The following is a 22,770-nucleotide window of genomic DNA, read 5'->3' on the forward strand; positions in this document are numbered from 1 at the left end:
TTCCAGCTGTTGGCATTAACGCAACTTTCAGTTTGGAACCAGGAGGTAAATGCAAGACATGAGACATATTTGAAGGCGTTTTGTCAGTGACTTCTTGTTAGCCAGCAGCTTGCCAGACTAACAGCAACGTGCAGACGCAGTGGCAGCTGATAGAGATTTTTATAGCTGTGAAATCCCATCACGCTGATGAGTGATGCTGTGGTAAGGCTGCAAGCAGAGAGCGGTGAAGCAGCCCTGTCCTGCAGACCAGAATGGATGTCAGAAGGGCCAAAGAGGGAGGACTGTGAAGCTGTTGGAAAAGCTTGCCCCTTCACTTGTCCAGCAAAGATGAGCCTGTAAGGAAGCTGAAGGCAAGAAGATCTTCCAGTCCACTAAGTACATCCCATCCAAGCCCCAAAACAAAGACAAACTGAAGCTACGTTACAGCTGGAATTGTCCCATCACCCAGGTAGGACACTGTGGCCTGCAGGTACCTGCAATCTTTTGCTGCTGTAGCAACACCTGGGAGAGTGTGTGAGGACCCAAAGGAGAGAGCTGGCCTGCCAAGCTCATTTTCTGGTGTGAGCCAGCAGGGTTTGTGTGATGGGGCCAGGGGCTCGTCCATAGGCAGCACTGGGGAAGCACACACACAAGGCAACTGCTTCCTGGGAGAGATTCTGGCTGCCTCCCTCTGCAACCTCTTCCTTCCAGCACGAGAAGCCGGGAGATAGCTCTAATTCTCATCAGGATTAAAAATAAGACTGTGACCAAATTTGGCTTGCCCCGCTGGATTCATAAAGTGTTTACGAAAGAGCTGCATGGAAATGAAACCTGGGGAGCAATTGTTTAGCTTAGTGGCAACGGTAACGAGGAATGTGAGATGCATTTGTGATATCTGGGCTCAGGGGCTGAAATCTGCATTGTTACCTTTTGTTTTATCCTCTGTGAACTCTCATTTTCAGTAAGCGAAGGTCATGTAAAACGGCTCTTTACCAGCCCACATCCACACCCAGCAGACCAGCATTTCCTAATTAGGTTATATTCAATCTTTATAATGTGCTTGTAATAGATGCGGCATAATCTCAACTGATATTATTCACTTCCCAGGAATGTACAGCTGAAGCTGCTCTGCAGGCTCTGACTGCAAACAATGGGTGTGCAGCTGACAAATAAAAGTAGCTATTTTACATGCCCTGGTCTATTTGGATTCCATTATTCAAGCGATGTCTGCTGAACAGGTATTCACATTGAAAAACAAGCACAATTACAATTTTCTGATGTGGCAGCTATTTTTGAAACTCATTAAAGCTTGCTAGTGCTTTTCCCATGCAATGAAAAACTGGAATTGCCTGTTGTAATATTGGCTGGCAGATATGAATGGTTTCAGCTCACATTTTATAATGAAGAAATGAGCTCATGCTATATAATTGCGGGCTATCCCCAAGAATATTTTTATTCAGCCTTATTGTCAGACTAAATTAAAACCGCTGAAGAGCCTGGTTCCTCATGATGCCAGGTGCTCTCAGCTCCCACAGTAGTTAAGGGAAGGCAAGAGTGCTCAGCAGTTTCAGAAGCAGTCCCTAAACGCTGATAGCAATGTGCTAATTTTTATATTAAGCAAGACAACATTTTGCAGAGTTGTCATTGTTCTTTTACTCTTTGTTTGTGAAGGGAGCAATTATTATTAAAATGAATATTTATTCTATACTTCATCCATTTATTACATTTACAATACAATGAAGACTTTACAATGAACAATTAGAATAACCTTTCAAGGTGTTGTTTTTTTCTTTTTTTTTTTTCCCTATTACTTTTCCTCTCCTAAGCTTGAAACAGCCATTGACTTCCTTTTATTAAAAATTAACTAATTACCTATTTGAAGCTGCTGGTGATTACAGACAGTGGCATCCATCTGGCACTAGAGACTTGTTTGCATCCTCTCCCTCCAGCTACTGGGGGCTTGTGGCCTCCCTGGGGAGCTCCGTGGAGAAAAGTGGTCTGAACTCAGGGGACCCAGAGAGAGCAGAGGATGAAAGAAAGAAAAGCTGTTTGGGGCACTCGATGAACTACCACCTTCTTTTGCCAGCTGAATCGCTGCCTCACCCCATGCGCTGCCCGCAGGCAGATCTGGGCAGCCTGAGAACACGTGGGGGAAGGTTGGTGCCTGCATGCACACGTGCTTGCACGTGGGGTTTTGTAATGCAGGAGGAAAAGGCAGGCTAGGGAAGCCAAATTGTGTGCAGTGTTGGAATACCAAAAAAAGTTGCATGTCAGACATCCATCACTGATACGTAAAAGGTCACGTGAAGGCCTTGCTCGAACAGGGGGTCAATTAGCCCTTCTTTCTCCCCTGTGTCCGACGTGTTATCACCGCAGAGGATAATGAGTTAAAGCTAAGTAAGGACCTCGGGAGATCAGAGGTCACAGAACGAGAGGCTAAAAAATGGGATTCAAATATTATAAGTCTTTCAACACTGTTTTCTAGGTATTCTGTTAAATATCCCACCGGGAGGCTTCTTTTCGTCAAAGCTAACCACATTTCTTTGGACTTTCTTCTCTGAGTGATTTCAAATATATAAAGAATTTAGATGAAAAACAGATCTGTATTTTTTCATTGTTTAAAAAATGGTAGAAAATGCACATTTCTCAGAAGAGTGATAGTGATTGTATTTATAGAAATTCCCAAAGTGACAGTTACAGAAATAATCCGTGGCAAACAAGTTGCAGAAGATTTTTCCCTCAGTCAGATCACATTATTTCTTTCCAATGCTGCATAATAATTTCCATGAAAAGAAGCTGCACTGTGTAGCCCTGATCATTGCTTTGACTTGGTAAGAGCAATCAGTGAGGAAAAACTGTAAGGCTGGGGAACAGAGCAGCTTCCAAATAGGATTGTTATAAGGAAGATGGTTTCTGTGTTCTTTGGGCTCAGGGAGAGAAGAAAGTGGGTTACTTTGCAGCAAAGAGAGAAGTAAGTTGCTTATCTGCCAGGAAAACAGAAAAAATAATGGTACTGAAGGGATGAATCTGTGGAGCTACCACAGGGGGCTGTGGGGTTTCCATCAGCAGATGATTTTAGCAACACAGGATAAATAGACATGTGTGAGAATAGCCTGGCCCCGTCTGTGGTTTCCCAACCCATCCACAGTGCCTTGGGGATCTGTGGGGCACTGCGAAAGGTGGCGAGGGAGGTGGGTTTGTGCCCATGATGCAGCAGCCTGTGTCAGGTAACTGTAAAGGGGCTGTGTTTCCCCTGGAAAAGAGAATGGAGAGGTCCGGAGGTTTCTGAAAGGTTTTAAAAGGAAAGCTTGCTTGATCCTGCATCAGGGCACAACACGGAGGGGATGACCCTAAAGTCCCTTCAGACCCTACAGTTCTATAACTCTATAAATCAGGTTATCAGAAATGATGTGTGTTTTGGTATGGCCTTTGGTTCTTTGTGATAAAATTGGCACTCCACACAGATTATTAAAAGAGACAAAAATTCAGACTATTCCTATATATGATTACTAAATACTATTTAGGAATGGCATTTCAGAATGCAACCTTAAGGAACGCTGGAAAATAGCATTAGACAGATTTTGAAAAAGGTTTTAGTGATATGTTGTTTGTCATCGTAAAATGAAGAGTGGTTATGTTAAATAGTTTAACTTCTTAGCTTCCAGAGCTTATGTTAATGGTGTGTGTTTTAAGGATCATAAAACCTTTCCCAAAGTACAGCTTTTGAGCAGTCGATTTCAAAGCATAAGACTCTGCTTAATGATCCTCACTAAATTCATAATCTAGCTGCAGCTGAAAGAAGTGCAAAAATGCCACGGACTTGAGTTGGACACGCATAAATAAAACCAATACTATGACAAGTAGAAGTCATCCTGATTCAGGAAGGCACTTAAACAGATACTTTAATACTTACATTCTCTAGATATCATGGGGACTAAAGTATTCAAGTATTCAAGCATGCCTGTCATTTAGGAATCTTAAGACTGTGCTTTAAACTCCAGTTTTAGTTCCTAATGTCAGAGGTTTGAAACGACAGGAGAGACAGCCTTAATCTGTGGTGGAAAGGGACCAAGCAGTGGAAGATTCCATCATTCCTTGCAATCAGTTCAAAATCTGCATGTTATTAACAACACTGAGGCTTTAACTGCTAAGAATTTGGAGGAATTTGGGATCTTGTAGGAACCATCGTTCCCCCTCCGACAAATACAGCTCTGTCCTCCAGGGTTTCCTGTAGCACTCAAAGCTGGGAAACGGATTGGCAATTTTTCTGCAGAGAAACTGAAACTTTTCTCTGAAATGTTAGTGCCTCAAAACAATAACTGCATTTACTTGTGTTAGAATGCTTTCCATTTAATGTATTCCTTTGGTTCTTCATGATCAAATGAAATTCAGAATGGATTTGAGGAAAAGGTTCTTCACCGAGAGGGTGGTCGGGCACTGGAACAGGCTCCCCTGGGTGTGATCACAGCACCAAGTGCGCTGGAGTCCAAGAAGCATTTGGACAACTCTCGCAGACACATGGTTTGATTTTTGGGTGGTCCTGTGTGGAGCCAGGAGTTGGACTCGGTGATCCTTGTGGGTCCCTTCCAGCTCAGGATATTCAATGGTTCTGGTTCTATGACCCTTGTGGGTCCCTTGCAGCTCAGGTTGTTCTGTGAAATGTGACCCATGGTGGTACACTTGGGTGCAGTGCAGGTTAAAGAAGACATTCCCTGTACTGGGGTGGCACAGCCTGCTTTCTGTAATCCTACAGTGCCTAACACAGGAAACAAAAAGGTAAGACCAGTGATACGAGTACAACTGAAGTGGTGTTGCTGCAGATTCTGGCAGAACAGGCTTTTAGGACCAAAGAGAAGCTGCTTTTCTTATGACAGCGACATGAAGCACAAAGCATGAATCTCAGAATGGGAAAGACAACGGTAAAATGAAGGGGGAAAAGCTGGAACAGGTGCCGCAGGTCAGAGGCACGGGAGGTCACTACATGAAAGAGCATGAGAGGGAAACAAGAGTTAAACCAACTGTGGCATGGTACAGTGATGTGCAGAGGTGTGGAACCCAGCTCTGAAAAAGAACCAAAAAAAAAGGATGTGGAAGAGGCAGGGATGTGCAACATGACTGGGACAAGCTTTTCAGCATGCTGCTGTGCAGCACTGGCAGCCTGGCATTACAGCAGACGAACCTGTGCACCTGCCTGCTTCGTCCTCAGACATAGCTGTGTGGATTTTCATCAGCTTCAGCACATGAAGCCACGCACATGCATGCCCACACACATTTCCTTTCTGCACTAAAAAGAAGCATGAGCAATGTCATCCCTCAAGTGTCCCGTTTCAAACGTCCTAAACCACTTAAATTAGGCTCCAACATGAAAAAGCAGTCTCAAGAATAGCGTCGGTAGATTAAAGGTAGCGTGGAGTGCATTGGCGCAGAATAAATAATTGAATAATTGCTAAGTTGGACGTGTATCCAAAGAAGCCATCATTTATTACAGAATTCTTTTATTTTGCTTACCCAAACTTTACAATAGCTGTTTTCTCTGAGTGTCCTGCTGCAGAAAGCGGGAGCAGCCTCTGGGCCGCTCTCAAATTTACTTTGGCTTTTGCAGCAGTGACTGAGAGTTACTGGAAGCACACGCTCTCCGGCCAAGCCCTCGGCCCCATCGGCTCCCGCTGCCTCCAGCCACCTGCTCGCTGGGTGCCCGACCCCAGATGGGTCCAGCATTGAGGCCTTGCATGGACTGGGCCAGTGCCTCCCCTCAGACATCGAACCCGCCTGGGGAGGGCTGGGGCTGTTGTAGAATAAAAATTGTGTTACAGGAGTCAGGTGGCTAAAAGCATTTTGGCAGAGTTGGAGATAGTACCACAAGGAGGCATTTCGTGTTTAGGGGCAGTACTTTCTGCAGAGGGTGTATTCTGGGGATTGGGATTGGGGTGCCCAGAGCCACCCCCTGTGTGTGCCAATCTGCAGGCATGTGGCCCACTGAGATGTCCACTATGTTCTGGCAGGGCATTCGTGTCAGAGGGAACATGACTCTCTGGTGGCAAGGTGCTTCGGCATCGAAACGCTCCCACACCAAGAATGAAAGGAGAGTGAAGGGAAATATCCTCTCTCCCACACCTGTGTAAATGTGAATGTGTCCAGAGCAGGGCTACGAAGCTGGTGGAGGGCCTGAAGCACAAGTCCTGTGAGGAGCGGCTGAGGGAGCTGGGGGTGTTTGGTCTGGGGAAGAGGAGGCTCAGGGGAGACCTCATTGCTCTCTGCAGCTACCTGAAAGGAAGGTGTGGGGAGCTGGGGGTTGGCCACTTCTCACAGATTAACTGGTAATAGGAGTAGAGGGAATGGCCTCAAGTTGCTCCAGGGGAGGTTCAGGCTGGCAATGAGGAGACATTTCCTGTCAGAAAGAGCAGTCAGGCACTGGGACGGGTTGCCCAGGGAGGTGGTGGCGTCACCGTCCCTGGGGGCGTTCAAGGAGAGGTCGGACGTGGTGCTTGGGGACACGGTTCAGTGGGTGACACTGGTGGTTGGGCCAGATGATCTCGGAGCCCTTTTCCTCCCTTAGGGCCCCCGTGACCCCGTTCTTCCACCCGTGCTCCTCAGCCACACGCCGGCTGCCCCACGCGTGCCTCCCTCAGCGCCGTGCCGGGGCCTGCCCCGCTCCTTGCCGCTCCGCTCCGCTCCCCTTCCTGCGGGCGGCTCCGCGGCGCCGGGATTTCCCTGCAGCCCGCCGCCAGCGCCGCCTCCCCGCGGCCGCCGCTCGCCGCCCGCGGCCCCGCGCCGCGCCCCCGGCACTCGGCGCCCCGCCGCCGCCCCGCCCGGCCGCCGGCCGCTCGCTCGCAGGTGCCGCCGGGGGCGGAGGGGCGGCCGCAGGGAGACACGGAGAGGAGAGGAGCGGAGAGGAGAGCGAGGAGCCGGGCAGCGGCCGTGAGTCGGGGAGCGGGGCTGCGGGGGGCTGCCGGGGAGCGGAGGAGGAGGAGGGAGAGACTGCAGCGCTCCCAAAAGGGGCAGGGGGCTGGTTGGGAAGGGTCGGGGCCCCCCCCCCCCCCCCAATCCTTTGTTGTCCTCTGTGGAGCGCCTGGGGCGGGCAAGGAGCAGCTGTGTGTGTGTGTGTGTGTGTGTGTGTGTGCGTGTGTGTGTGTGTGTGTGTGTGTGTGTGTGCCCACCATTGTTGTCCGCTCCCAAGCACGGGGCCCGCGGGCGGGATGCTCGCAGGGCTACCAAAAAAGGCAGCGGGATGCTGGGCACGGGTTTTTCCCTTTCCCCTACCGAAAAGGGAAGCGCAGGGACAGAGGTGGCATCATCCCACCTAGCAGCGCGCATCAGCAGGTGTTTGCTGTTCCAGGTTTGTGCTGAAAGGGTCCAGGCAGGGATAGCGGTAGCAGGAGGCTTTGCTCCAGCTCTGCGGCGTGTTAAAAGCAGTTTTTCAGCAGGAGCGATCCGAAAAGTATCAGAAAATCCCCACGTCGGAGGCACTCCTCGCTCTGCACATTTGTTTCGTGTTACGGCGCGCAGAGAGGAGCCGAGCAGGTTGCTCGGCCGCTGGGCTAGCACGGAGAGGGGGGATTTGTCCTGGCCTCGGCGTTTGCCGGCGATATCTGCAGAGGGAAGGAACAATGGGGCCTGTCTCCTGCCCACATTAACCATAATCACAATTACTGGTCACCCAGAGCACCTTGTTTCACTCACAGGAGCGAATATCAGGCTGCAGGGGCTGCCTCCATGCCTCTGCCTTCTTCAGCAGTCCTCAGAGCCAGGCAGGATCACCAGGAGGTGGCCTTGGTGCCTTGTGGGAGCCCAGGCGATGGCTATTGCCCGCCAGGCAGCCCGCAGCCTCGCGTCCATCCCCTGGGGCAGCACGGCTCTGCGCCTCGCTGTTGGGCTGCTGGGGCTAAATGTCAGGCTGACTTCAAAGAAATGGTTAAAACTGCTCCAAACCACGGATATCGGCTATGCCGTAACCAAAGAAAGCCACGTTTCGTGGCAGAATGTGTTTTCTGCTCAGCTTTTCGTAATGACGTACGCTGCTTTGGTGGATCATCTTCTAAGCTGGGTGACTCCTTACAGAAGAAATTCTGGTCCTCTGCCCAAGTCTTGAGAAATAGTTTTGGGGTAGGGGAGGGAACTGCGCTGGCATTTTAAAATAAATTTCCTTCTACCACGCGTCCTTCTTGCCTTCAAGCTCTCTTTTGCTTCGTTGATGCTGTGTCCAAGAGGCTCACTGGTCCTCTCTGGCCAGGTCTTCCCGTTGCTCACCCTTGATGACAGAATTGCGGTAGATGTAAGTCACACAGTGCCCGTTTTTTGGCTTTCTGTAATCATATAAAAACCCACAGGCTTTCACCTTACTGCATGCAAACATAGCTTGAGGGGGGATAAAAGAAAAAAGGAAAAAAAAAAAACAAAGAAAAAGCATCACTTCTCTTCTTCTCTCTTATCATGATCAAGGCAGAATAAATATGTTTCTTCAAGATTCAAACCATCTCAGCAGGAACTGGCTGGCTCTCCCTCCCCAGTGGTACAGGCGAACTGACTGGGTGGTCTGTGCCTCAGGGGTGCTGCTGCATCCCCGTTGCTGCTGCTCTTGCAAGGGTAGCGCTTGGCTGAAGGTGTATCCTCTGCTGGCTTCCCTGGGAGGTGTGTGTGATGGAAAGGCACCTTTCTCAGATAAACTCGGCTCTGAATTTCGATGCAGATGTGGGGAGAATCGTATGTGGGTGTTGGATGGGGGCTGTTTCAAAATGATTTCTTCTCGCTGCAAAGCAGGCCAGTTACTGGCCAGCGAAAGCACCTGGCTGGTGCTGGTGGACAAGGCTGGGCAGAGCAGCAGGAGTGGATGCAAAGCACCACCTGCACAGGGGAGGCTTTCCTGTGAAACAGGAGGGCAGAACTGGGTGCAGCTACTGAGTACAAGTTAGGTGATGTTCACGCAGAAGAGATCTGATTCTAGTGCTGTGCTAAATAAGAGGTACTTCTGGATGATGCTCACGAGGATAATCATTACTTACAGAGTATTTTACGGTATTCTGTGTTTTTTGAACACGGATATTGATCCAGCATGGTGACTGCAGGGGAGAAGAATGTAATAGGAGTGGCTGGAACGAGCTTCTCCATAGTTTAAGGGTTAAATCAAGACACAGAAAAGCTGCAGAAATTGCTCTGCCAAGATGAAGCAAGATGATTACAAGCAGACTGAGCTGGCCAGAGTGACAAGGTATATTTACACCCTCACTTGGGTTTCATTGACACTTATGGAATAGTCAGGTGTAGGAAGAAATGTTTGTCTTACGATTCAGCCACTAGTTAAGTCCACAGAAGCACAGTTAATTAATAATTTTTGTAAGCCAATGTGAGATTTTTCTTCTGAGAGGGTAGTGAACCCTCTCAGAGTGTGTTTTATTCTTTTTCTGTGTGTGTGTGTGGTTTAAAGTGGGGAGATAAGCCGTTTACAGGCTAAGCCTACGTTAGAGTAGCACATTTTAATTCCTAAAGCTCTGAAAATGTGAAAATGATAGTTAAATACTCTAGACTAAATTATACTTTCAAAAAAAAAATTGGCCTCACATTAAAAGCTACTCTGATCATGAAGATGTGTTTAGCAAAAGTAATTTGAAATATTGTTATACTTATCTTTTGAAATTATGCAAGTTGCACAATACTTTTAAAACACGATGACTAGTGTCTGATAAATGCCAAGGAGCCACATGAAGGGTTTCAACTTCACCATGTGTGGTTCAGCAACATGTAGCTCAACTATGTAAATGCCATGGTAATGTTGTGTACTTGCACTGAATAGTAGAAGAAAGTTTGATACACTGCTTTGATTTCTATCATAAACACGGAACAAGTCAGATAAGAAATTAAATGGGATGATGTAGCGAGGTATTGTGCTGGGGCTCATTCTGAATGATCCAAGTGAACTTTTCTGTGGTTATGTGCAAACAGCAGCTGACCTTCCGTAGAGATGCAAGTGCTGCTGACAGGCTGTGGGCAGTGAAACTAGGGATGGCTTGCTTAGTCAGGGCTCTGCAAAGCTGTCTAGATGGATTTACATGGCAATTTTTATTTATTTATTTTTAAGCAATGCGTAGGGAACTTCCTAAAAATAAATACTTCTTTATATCTTTACCAGGAAGGTCTAAAATTTAGGGCTTGATGTATTTTGATTACTATTTATTCTGTCCCTTTGAAATACCAGATGTGTTGAGTCTGTTTCTTGCTGTTCTGTTGTAGATGTCTTTGTGTATCTGGATATTTGTGTTGTGCCTTAAACAAAGGAAACAGGTTTAAAGTCTTTATTCTAAATGTTTTCTTTCTTGCCTAAAATATTGGATAAAAATAGTAAATAAAAGCAAATGGTTAGTCCGATTTATTTTTTTTTTTTTCAGTTAACTTTTTAAAAAGTCTTCATGGTATAACAGTGAAGTCAAGCAAACCCAAAAACCTATGTGAAAAGTTAATGATGGTAAAAGCAAGTATCCAGAAGTTGGAAAATGCTTGTGGAAAGTGGCGATAATGTACATAAGGGCATTATACTGACGTGTTACTGCTTGTAGCCCTCTTGCCTCAGACAATATGTGAAACAAATCGGGTGAGAAGTGACAAAAGAAAGGATCTGCCTGACATGCTGGGCTGAGGCTGAAGGTCCTGCTCTGTCATAGCGCTTATGGGTTGTGCTGGGCAACGTTTTAATGCAGATGGTGAAGGAACCAAATAATGGTTGCACAATAACATAATCTTGGGATTTCCTAACTTTGCATTCTTTGACTTTGCAAGCTGAGTGCCCCACATAGGATATTCCTAATTACGGGGTTCAGAATTCTCAGTGATACTCTGCAAGGAAGATCAAAGGTGCTTTGTGCCACCACTGTCAGCATCTGTGAAATATTCCTCCAAAGAAGTTGTGAAACTCGCTTCCTAGCCAGCAGAGATCTCTGTCATGAACCTGAGGAGAACAAACTCTGACACCTGTGAGGATATGAGTAATCTTGCTGCAGATCTTCAGGAGGAAGCAGAGCTGGGGGAAAGGAAAGGCAGGAAGGAGATGGCAGACAAAACTGGAGGCTTAAGCTTTTTAGTGAAACAGTGGCTGATGAGTCTTGTTGCTTGACAAACACTTGATCCAGTTCTAGTAGGGCATCTCAGCGTTTTAAGAGCATGGTTTTCTCATGTAGAATGGTTGTGTTGGCTCCTATGTAGTAGACGTTTTCTTGGATTTATTTTTTTTTTATTTTGTTCTTCTCGTCCTTGAGTGGTGCTCTAATACCAAGTGATGTACAAGAACATAATGCCAGTGTTGCTGTTTTTCACACACACGCCTTTCCATTCTTGCCCTCTTGTTCATCTTTTTTCCCTTTTCATTTATTTTCATGAAGCAAATGACAGCACTAATTGATGCCTCTCATTAGGAAAGCTTTTAAATTTTACAAAAATCAATTTGTAAAGTAATTTAGGACCTTAAAAAAAATCCTTGTGAAACTAGAACATTTTTTTTAAATGTTCCTCTTAATTCTAGTGCTTACTAATCTCACCTTTTAAATTGTATTCATGAGTTTATTGTGATCAGGAACTGCTTCCATTCTTTCTTCCTTGTATGTGTATCTCCAGCTCTAGTTATGTAAAGCCTAAATTGCGTGTGTATAGATGCATCTACATCTTTTAGAAAATACTTAAGATCTTCATGAAAAAAAAAATCAAACTTTATCTTTTTGTCTCATTTAATATGATTTGTTGTATACTTTGATTTAGTTTAACTTTACTTATGTTTATTCACGAGATCAGATAATTTAGCTCTGAAACTCAGGCCAGGATTAATCCAAGATGTAGTGAGGCTTGAGATGAATGTCCTGTTTTGCTTTTTCTTCCCTTTCCTGTGCTTGAGATGTACACTGTAAATACCCTGTCTTCAATGTGGCAGACCACCACTAAGGAAGCACCTTGTTCAGACATTCTTGCCACTGTTTTTCATGATAAATTCTGTTGGTGAACAGCCACGTGTATTACTTTTTGGTCTTTATTTCTCGATTATTTGATTAAATTGCCTTTTGGGAACTAAAATATAGATTCAGTTTGTTTAAAAGGTGCCCCCAGACAATGGTTAGGTCAATCTTCTCAAAGTTTAAGTTTCAAATTACAGCCTAATCGATTTTTATTTTACAAACTCCGTGACATTTAAAGCATTGACAGGACTCATTGGTTCTTTGAGAGTACCTGTTTCTGCAATCATAACCAATAAAACCACAAGCTTCTCTGACACCAAAGCAGAATGCATCACAGAGTGAAGGAAAAAGAAAATGCAGGTTCTGTTTTGTAGTTTGCTGCGAAGACCAGCCAGACCATTTCTCCCCAGTGCTGCAGTCCTTGCAAAGAGATGTTCGTTCAGGGTTTGCGTGACTTGTCTGTATTCATTTGGAGGATGGTATGGGGCTGTGTAGATTTTGTTGTCTCCCTTGTTTTGAGGATGTGTGGTTCCTAAGAAGAACATTAGGGGTTGGCTCAACTCAGGGAGACATAAACAGTAGGAGAGTGAAATGGGGAAAAGGAAGAATAGTGCTATTGATTGTCCCGCATGTCAGATGCAGCTCACATGTTCCTGCCTCAGATGCAAGAGATTATTGCTCTTCATCAAGTGGAAGCTGGTCTTTTGCCTGCTCATTTCTCTGTAGTATAATGACCTTGGAAGAACAACCACAGTTCATAAGAGGGTAAGAGGCAGCGTGTCTGGGGGTGGTGTGTGCATATTCTGTGGGCAGTATTTTTCTGTTTGGATATTTAGAAACCAGATGGGAATGTGGAGGTAAAGAATGGTGCAGTGTGTCCACACAGGCTGTGTGGACGTATGGAATTGTATTTTACTTCAGTGCAAACACTTAGAGTAGAAAGATGGAAAGGGGAGGAGAAGGTGGTGCTCACAAGTTTGAAGCTAACAGTGTTCCCTGCCCCAAAAGAGGCCACAACTGAAGAACTATCTTTTGTGAGATGCTGATGTTGTTGGTTTACATCTGCATGGTTCTTAATATACTAGATATTAGTTCTTAATGTAGTAGATACCTGGCTTGTAATTAGGGCTCCTGATGCTACAATAATACAGATTGGTCATCTTGCGTAGAAGTAAAATGTTGAAAGAAAGAGGTTCAGACATCTAGTCAGTTTGGAAAAAAAAAAAAAAAAGAAAAAAAAAGCCTTAATTGAACAAGTTGGATTGTTAATGTTACCGGATCTGCTCTTCCTTGTTTCTTCTTAATGATATGCAGAGTAATTAGCGGTACAGATGATATATTGTTAGGAACAAGATAGCTGACAAAGCAGAGCAGCAATTTGTGTGGCAGTTACTCTCTTTCTGTATGTCCCTTCTCACTTGCACAATATGACTTGAGCTGGGGAGGGAGGCTGCGTTTCCTTTTGTTTTTCTCTGCAGCTGGTTTTGTCTACATGTCCCCTCAGGCATGATGAATACCCATCTCAGTCTCCAGAATCTGTTAGATAAGATCCAATAAGGTCAATAGCAAAGACAACAAAGGCATCTGTTTTATAGCAGAGGGCTCTACAGTTCTCTTCAAAATAGAAAATTCTGGTCCCAAAGAAGAAATGTTACAATAGCAAGAACCCAAGTAGGTTAGGAATCTGTAGGAGTTCCTAAAGTAATTGTTGAGAAGGACCAAGAGAAACCATGGCTCCCCAAATGAAAGTGATGATTATCACTTAGTGTAGCTTATAGTGCAGACAGCTTCCATCATTTGTCTGAGAATTAACTTCAGGTTTAGTTTAAGTGGTTATTTTAACTTTGCACTACAAAAGTGCCTCTATTTTGCCAGAAGAATACGCATCATATCTAAGTTTTTTGTGTTACGGTGTAGCAGCTGGATTGTTGGGATGTGCTATGATGACCTTATAGAGGGAAGAAACTGGAGTGGCATCTAATGAAGCAACAGCAGAGAATTTGGGAGTTTTTTGACACTGCCATTGGTAAGAAGTATATCCAGTGAAATATAAATCTTTAAGTGTATTCAAGTAATCTCTGACAATAAAAAGACATAATCTGCATAGAACTGAAGAGTTGTAATATAAGAAACATGTTTCAATACCCAAATGAGCAATCTAAACATGGAAATTGTTCCTATTGCTAAGTACTAGCTGATTCTCCTGTATCAAGCCTGCCTGCAGGTCTTTCTCCGTTGTATATGTGCATAAGGGTTGATCCCTTCCCCACTTTGACCGTCCTCTGTCTCTTGGTTCCACCTCCTTAATTCTTCGGCACGGGTTCAGTCCTTCCTGAGTCTGGGCTGATGGTTCTTCCTTTGAATTGTTTGTGGGGATGAAGCACAGCAAGGTGAAGTGGAGGGTGGTATTTTTCGTAGAGAGGTAATCTCAGAACCCTACAGCTGGCAAACACCAGGCTACTAAATCTTGCAGAAATTATGATTTTTAACCACTTTAAAATTGACCGTCCTGAAAACTCACAGAGACAGGAAAAGACACAATTTTGAATGTCAGGACTAGCTTTAAAAGACGTGCCAGAACTTTTTAGCAAGGCTGTGGATTGTGATGGGAGGTGTATGGATGAGAACAAGGGGCATTAGTTTGGAGCAGGGGAGGGGAAATATCTCATTTTGGTTTTGTCTCATTAGAGAAGCAGATTACCAATTTATGTTAAAATTCTCCTACCTCTTTTAATCCTCCCAATAAATAAACATATACAGATTACTGCAGACAGAAAACGTTGCCTTGAATGGCAAAGTCTGGTATTTATCAACAACTCAGAAATGAGCCCTAAGATGGAAGTTCCTAAGACATCTGAAGGCAGACAAGTTAAAAAGTAGTTATCTGAGAAATGGGGTGCGTGTTCTGGGTAATGAACCTGTTATCTGCTGAAGCAAGGACAGCTTGTGCAGGGAGGGTGTACAACAAGGATTCTGTTCTGAAGTGGCACCAGGTGATTTTTGTGGTCCTTCAGTTCAGTGTGATCTTTCAGTCCGTCTGATGAGGGAGTCGTCAGAAGTTACTGGGCTGTAAGAATTGGCAAGTTTGTAGTTCTTGGGTTAATATCCCTAAAGGATAAATGTGCTCCTGAAGTCAGATTTTACAGCAGTGACTATATATAGGGGATGTGGCATGAAAATAAATGGTATTTCTGGTGTGTTGTCAAAATTCAAGTCACAGCTCATTTTTCATGGTTATTTTCTCCAGAACTGAGTATCTAAAGTTGGATGCTGAATTCTGTTTGGTCACGGATTTGAGAGATCTCCTTTTTGGAAGTTGTACTTCAAGATGTTTCATTTCCCTTGCTCACTTTGAATGGGCTAAGCTGTTGTGAAACGTGCGCCCTTCTGCTTGTATGGCATCAGAGGAGAACCAGCTTTTAAAGCCTGCAGACCTCAAACTGTTCATGACAATTTGACAGCAAAGAATTTATTTAATTTTCTGTGCAGGATTTGAAGTAGTGTCAAATGTAGATAGCTATTTTTCTTTTCTGCTTTGTGCTGAAAGACTCGAACTTTCCAAGCACAACAGTTTGAATGAGAACTCTGTTTTGATAACTTTCAGGAAATTCACCCTTTCAGTCTTCGTAATTATCTTTATGGCCAAGAAAACATAATTTGTGGACAAAAGGGCTCTAAAAATTTAGTGTGGCTTTCCTTAGATGAAAATTCTTTCCAAAATATTTAATTCTTAAGAGAAAGTTAATGTGTTCGGTCAAGGGAAAATACTGTTCATACCCTGAATGATAAAAGCCAGACCAATCAGGAGCCTGTCTATCACAGGTTTTAGGCCTTTCTTGAATTGTTACCCAGTTCTGGCTCAGTATGGTTCCTGGATCTGCCTGAATTGTTTGAATTAGACCGTGGACAGTTTTTTGGGGGGGAAAAATGTTTAAAAAAGGCCAAATTAACAGAGAATCCGCCACAAGCCTTTGATTGTCCTTACTGTTCAGAGAAAATATATTTTCCTTCTTCCCTTGCTTTCTCTAGCTTTATGCTAGCAACTATAAGCAATAGCATGGAAAAATAAAATCATGATTCAGTGGCTGGGAGCAGGATGCCCTCAATGATTATATTTTTTTTCCATATGCAGCGTTACAGCCCATGACCAACTCATTGCTTCGTTCTCTAAGTAGCTGAAGAGATTCAATTCTCCATGTGTCTGTTTCTGTAAATTATCTAGTCCATTAATCAGTCTCATGGCCCTTCTGAAACCCCTCCTTTGTTTAGTGATGTCCTCCTGGAGTTGTGGCTACCGGAGCAGGTCGGATGATGGCCAAATGGGGGAACTTTCCTGTCCCTCGTCAGTGCTCTTACGCAGCAGGGCATTGCACTAGCCCCTTTTGACCTCAGCACAAGAAGATCTGCTTGAGCTGCTTATCTCTTTTGGCCTGCAGAACTCTTACTGCTGTTTTTGAGCACATTCTTCTATTCTGAAAGTATGCCCTGTGTGATTTGGTCTTAAATTTTAGTCTTGAATTTGTGAGCTTGGCTACTGTTAAAATTCGAGCATCCTGTTGATGTTCATGTATCAGAGAATCAAGATCCCTCTTCCTCTCAGTTTTGCTATCTCCCAGTTGATTTTTCTTACCTTTCCCTGCTCTCCCATCCCCCAGTACAGGTCATTTTCATGTGAAATGGATAATTTAAAGGGAAAAGAGTTAAAGAGCAGCCACTGGGAAGGCAGGTTGGAAGTCCTCCCGCTGAGCAGAATGCACACGCAAGTCAAGACATCCGTAGTGCCCTGGGAAATGGAAAAACCCTGACTCCTATTTGTAACATCTTTAGTCAGTCTGACTGCCAGTGACACTACTCTTTACTGTAATGGGCAGAAATTCGTATGAGATCCGACATATAAAGCTGGTATGTAAGAAGTCGTAATTGGTCTGCTCTGAGATACCATGACCGGGGGAATAAAATATTTTGTACTTTGAGTAGGTGCGCTGGACAGAAGAGCAGCCTTATTATGTTGGCTCTTACACAGACCTATTCTTTTCCCATTGCAGTAGTATTGGTTTTGTTATCTTGTCATCTATTTAGTGAAACAAGAAGCCTAATTCTGATGTGATTTACTGTGGTTATAGCCTCCAACGATTGCATGCATTTAATTACTGCTAACAGAGAGAGAAGATGTGGACTAAGAGGCTCAAAAAGTCAATCTGGTTGTCTTTCAAGCTATCTGAAAAGTGTCACCAGTAGCTGCCATCTGGTACAGTGTTTCAAAATGCTAATTTGGTTTCCTTGTTGCTTCTTGCATTTGCAAAAAGAACAGAAATAGGAGCTCGTTGTCATTCGTGGGGTGGGGAGCTGTTGCTTTCCAAATGCAGCATGTGAACTAAGATGTTTCTCATGTTGGTAAGCTCTTCCCCGCGCTCTGCTGAGGATATGAATGCTAGGTCTGAACAAGGAGCACATGGCTGTTCCCAAATGACCATAAATGTCAGCCTTTTGATGGAAAGTCCAAGAAGAGTATGTTGGTGTCTGGAAAAACACAGGAAAAGTTGCTGTATCTTCTCCAACACGAGAAAGGTAAATAGCAAGAGGTGTAAAGGGAGTTGCATGATTTATTCGGCTTAGTCAAGTTCTAAAACAGCACTTTAGCTCATATTGTTGCATAATTAGTCACTAGAGCACAACAGACAAAATTCAGGTAGATTAAAAGTCTGTCTGGATACAGGTATCCACAGTATTCTTGCTGTTAGAATTGAGATTTCGTTTTAACAAGTAATGCTCTTCCAACCTGTGTTGGCGTGCTGGGCGATAGTGCCTGCCCTGGGCAGGCAGTTTGAAACACCCAGGGAATCTGTGGCAGGATTTCCCTTTAAAGAAATAGCTATGCTTAATTTGAGTTACTACAGGACAATCTGTATTTAGGGTGTTTTGTGTTCCGAGAGAATTTAAAAACCAAAAGAAAATCCCATTTTCCTGTGTAGAGTAGAAAATATGCTGATGGTAAAGGAGGCATTGGGAAAAAGACATACAGAACATCAGTAGCAGAGATCTTGGTGATCTGCTGTCTTCCTCTTTTGGATTCAGAACATCCCTTACATTACATTTAATGTTGGAGGATGAGCAGACAGGTATGCATGTTTTCTTTCTTATTTTAGGGCAATATGCTATTCATTAGCCCAATAAAGCAGTAATGGTTATGGATGTAGTTTAATTTAAGAAGCGTAGGAATATAGCAGTAGGGATGTTGATGAACATCCCTAACATCTAACATGGGTTTTGGTAGCTGCTGGCAAACAATTTAATGATTTCCTCCAGTATAAATCAGAGCCTGGCAAATCCAGGTAGTACCCATATGCAGCCGAAAAGAAGGAATGGCAGCTTTGTTATAACAACTTTCTTGCTGAAGTTACTGTACGTGTCTTTTACTGGCAATGTGTTTCACAGAATTTTGGTTATGGTATTTCTGTTCCTTCCCACATGAGCTATATCCAGTGACTCTGGGGATCAGTCTCTACATTATCTGTGGATTTCTTCCTGTCCATTACAGAAGCAGCAAGACTGAGATGTTGATGCTGTCCTCAGATGGAAGTTTTCTCCTGAATTTCTTCAGTATGCTGTCTTTGGCTGTGTGTTCTTTTGTAATTCAGGGAGCTGAAGTGTGTAAGTTCCCTGTGCTTCTGCAGAGGCTCTATTTGTTAAAAGAAGCAGTATGGACTTTTGCAAGAGAAGAGAGGCACGCTGTGCCTTCAGTTAAGGCAATCCTGTTGCATTATTGCAGTATTCAATGAAGGATATCTTGCCTGGATATGGTTTCTGCTTGCTCTCGGGGCAAAGAAATTAACCTCAGTTTTTGCTCTGCTTGCATACACTAAGGAGATCAGGAATACCTGAGCATTTCCTTCTGTGGCTTGGATTGTCACCACCTTTACATTGCTTTTATTTGCTGAGGTTTGTTGTTTTGTTTTCCTCCAGTGTTTGAGCAGCGGTTTTTGTCTGGGTGTCTGTCCTAGGCTCTACAGCATGTCACGTTTTCTTCAGATGAATGGTAAACCATGCAACTAAGCAACCTATCAGTCCTCCCCCCACGACTTGACTTCTGACTCCCTGGAGCTTGCAAGAGCCATTAGAAATTTCTTTTAAATAGCTGTCAGTAAAAGCAGAAGTTCACCTTACCTACTTATTAAAGGATTAAGCAAATAAAAGTGCCCTTTACATGGTAAAGCAGGTCTCGGAATAATATTATTTTATTTGTCTGCCTACACCCCACTGCCTTCCATGCCAGGCGTGTGAATTGGTACATGGACTGCTTGCAGCGTGTGGCAATATCTCAGGCTTGGTTGAAGAGAGAGGTGCATCCATGCCCACGGGGATCGCTGCTCCTCACTTGGGTGCTGTTACAGCTGTCTAAACGAGACGCCTGATGACCAAGCAGAGTTATAACAGTCTCCCAGCAAGTGTCGCAACGCTGTGTGAGGCCTTGGTGTATGTGTGCTCGGCTTCAGAACAAGCTCCTCTCAACTCTGAACTAATTAGTGCAACCTAGATAAAGCATAGGTTAGTATATATAGCTGGTGTTTGCTTCGCCAGACCTAAATGTGACTTCTGCCTTGTGCAACTGACCGATTTTCTGCGACCTGTCAGCACAGAGCTCTGCATCCTGCCGGGAGCAAACCATAGGATACTTGCGAGAGGCAAGCCGAGGCATTAAGAAAAGCAGGGCGCTGTTTAATTCAGGTGGAATCTGGCTGTCAGAAACCTGGTACAAGCCTTTTTGACATGCTGGAAGCTGGGATGCCCCTGCTGCTCAGGCTTCATTCTACAAACAGTGGTTTTGGCAGTGGATGGTACAATTAATGGTCAGCTTCAGACTCTGTCCCCTTCGATATCCTTTGCTTGAAGCTGCATAAGGAACGTGGGGGCTGGTGCTGAGGAGAATATTTAGCACTGAGTTGGCATTTGTAAAGGGGAGCGATTTACCTGCAAATGCTGGGCTCTGCCTCTGAGGTGGGAGGGAGGGAGAAGAGGGAACTCGGCCCCGCTTGGCCTAGGAGGACTGCAGGGTGGTGTCATCGGTGCTACCTGAAGTCTAGCCTCGTTTCTATGGAAACAGATGATTAATTTGGGGTTTTTCATTAATGTGGGTTTTGAACAAATTAAACGTGACCAAGGTGCCAACGAGGACCTGAAATTTGTTTTCAACTGAAGAGCTCTTTATATAAATGAAGCCCAATTTACATAATTAAGGGCACGCTTCGTTCATGCTGCTCAGCAGGACTGGGCCTTGAGACAGGGATCACTTCTTGCAGGGCCTCTCTTAAAAGGTGAGAGCTGCTCGTGCCCAGCTCGTGCTTTGGCTTCATGTGTGTGCGTGTTCGTGCACAGCCTTTCTGGGGAGGTGGTAGCTGTTTTATAGCAGTCTTGAGTTCGTTGTGATCCTCATCAAAAGGGCTGCGCATCGTGTATTTCCTTGCAGGCTACCAAACAACTGGGTGTTCCCCTCCCTCTCCCTGTGCTCCCAAAGGATTTACAGTCTTTTAAGGTGTGTGAGAAGCTTGGTATAGATAAAGCTCATCATAAAAAGTTGTAACTTGTTTCTCGCAACAAAGGCAAGTTGTTGTTTTGGTTGAGCACGGTGTTACGCCACTGCATTTGTCAGTGTCAATTTACGCCAGGCTTTAAATAGGATCCTCTGCAACGAGTTTGTTTGCTGGTAGTCTGTAATCCTTTCAGGCTAGCTAACATTAACGAGAGGCTGCATTGCTGTGGCTGGCTTTCTTTTGATCATGCACAACCCTAGTCAGGAAATGGGTGAGGAGCATGAGTCATGATTACATTACCCTAATGCGACTGCCTACTAGAAGTTTGCTTTTTGCCGCCAATACTCCTTCCCTTGACGTTACTTCTAAAAACAACATGTGTGTTTTGGAGCACTTTGAAATACTGACCTTTAAACACGGAGATTTATGTTCTCGTACAGTCTCAAGGCAGAACTCTGAGCAGGAGCCCCTGCAGAGCGCAAAGAGAACAAGAACGTGTTCAAAATGCTTTTCCAGAAAGCTGCAGAGGACAGGACTTGACTTGCAGTACATTAGGTCTGCTCGGGTTCAGTGGATACGGCATCTTTCCCTGACCCGTTTAATTATTCCGTCATGCTGCCTGCACGCGCAAGCTTGAGGTCCAGGCTTCTCTCTGTACAGATGCTGTCATCCCATACACCATTTGGCTTAAGCTGTGCCATACATCTGTGCTTATCTCTTGAAATACGGCTGCAGTAATGGGAAGATAGGTGCTGAGTAGTGGCTGAGGTAAAACCCTGAGTGTCGAGAAGGCGTTTTAACTGGGACCCGAGACTGCAGTATTTTAGCGTAATTAAATGCCTGGGGGTTAGTGATGGAAAGAAATAGCAGCTGTTAATCAGTAAACTAGTTTCAGTACTGCACTGCCACTGTGCCACTCTGAATATTGTCAGTATACCTCTGCAGTGCTTCCAAACATGAAAAAAAGCAAGTGCTGAGTATATTTGTTCCTCTCAAATCTGTTTGAGACTGTTCAGCCCTGCCAGGTTTGAAGAGCAGTATGTGAAGCACAGCTGTTGGCACAGAGAGCAAATGCACTCCAATAGCATTCAATATATTCCAGGGGAAAAAAAAAAAGCCTGATCGATGCAGTATAAGCAACCCAAGCTGACAGAACTGAGCGCCTGTCAAAAAGAGATGGCAGGAGGAAGTGGGGAGCACCGAACTGCCCCACGGTGTGATGCAGCCCTGTCAGCTGGGGCAAGCCGCGGGTGTCACTGACGAGCTGCAGAGCTGGAATATGACACGTCCTTCGGCTGTAACTTACTCTGCCAGACCCCCACCTCTGTTGAAATGCTGCCTCGAAGTAGAGGAGCTGTATTGTTAGGAGTGTAGCTTAAACTCATAGTGAAGATGTCATTTTCACGTTTTCCTTCTGTTTCGTATAAGAATGGTAAAACAAAAGCACTTACTTCAGTTGTGTTAACAATCTCCTTCAAACCGCATATGGATAATCAATTTTTAAAAGTCCTATTTACTCCATGATTTCTCCCCCATCCCTTAAAGAGGGCATGAGGTGGACCAAAAAAAAAGGAAATTCAATGAAGACTTTTGTAATTAATTCACTGACAAATTTCCTTCCTTACATCTACTCCAGCCCCAAGCTCTTTGATCTCATCTTGATGACCATGCAGCTCTCTGGAGGAGGCCTAAGAAGTGCAGCAGAGCAGAGGATTCATCCTTCTCTAGGCGATAAAACAAACAAGGCCTGTGAAGTTGATATTTTTCTGTAGCTCTGTGCCTCTACCTCATCATTAGCCTTTGCATATAGAGGGTTCTCTGGCCTTCAAGTTCAGCTGAAACTAGTTTATCAGCCATTTCAAGATGGTAAATACTTATTTCACATGAAACACTTTGAGAATTGAATAACAGCAGAACCGGTGATTATAATATGCCTACGTCACTCATGTGTTTCAAGGAGATGATAAAGAGTATTTGACTTGGAGAAGAAGGGTATTCGAGAATTGAAGGAGGAGTGGGTTAAGGGTTGGAGTTTGAGTGGGATCTTGCAAGATGCTTTTATTTTAGGTTGTCTTTTGTCAGGAGCTGCTAGTTAAGGAAATAGTAAAATAGGGACTTTTTTCTTTTTTAATAGTGACAATAAACTCTTGATTATCTATAGGAAAAACTTCATTTTGAGATGATACCAACCATGGGAACCTTAAGCCAGGAGCTAGTGAAGCTAGCAAGCCATTTTTGCATCAGAAGTGAATAAAATTTGTATGCAATTCCATGGAAATTTTATCTTGCAGAAGAGTTAAGAATTGCCCATCCCTTCTGCCAGAACTCTGCGC

General features: G+C 44.4%; 1 protein-coding gene across 4 annotated transcripts in view; it reads left to right on the forward strand.

The window, feature by feature from the left end:
* The first annotated feature begins 212 nt into the window (after positions 1 to 212).
* CDC42EP3 (CDC42 effector protein 3) overlaps positions 213 to 22,770 on the forward strand; it is a 33,151-nt gene continuing 10,593 nt past the window's right edge. The window contains exons 1-2 of one of the 4 annotated variants that reach the window (XM_068676453.1): positions 6,752 to 6,897; positions 22,074 to 22,182. The gene's annotated coding sequence lies outside the window, so the exon portion shown is untranslated. Of the gene's footprint in view, positions 449 to 6,738; positions 6,898 to 9,046; positions 9,185 to 22,073; positions 22,183 to 22,770 lie in introns of those variants that run through there. The other 3 variants (XM_068676454.1, XM_068676452.1, XM_068676456.1) reach the window with 3 other exon arrangements.

Source organism: Anas acuta, chromosome 3 (assembly GCF_963932015.1).
Source record: "Anas acuta chromosome 3, bAnaAcu1.1, whole genome shotgun sequence".
Lineage (NCBI taxonomy): Eukaryota > Metazoa > Chordata > Aves > Anseriformes > Anatidae > Anas > Anas acuta.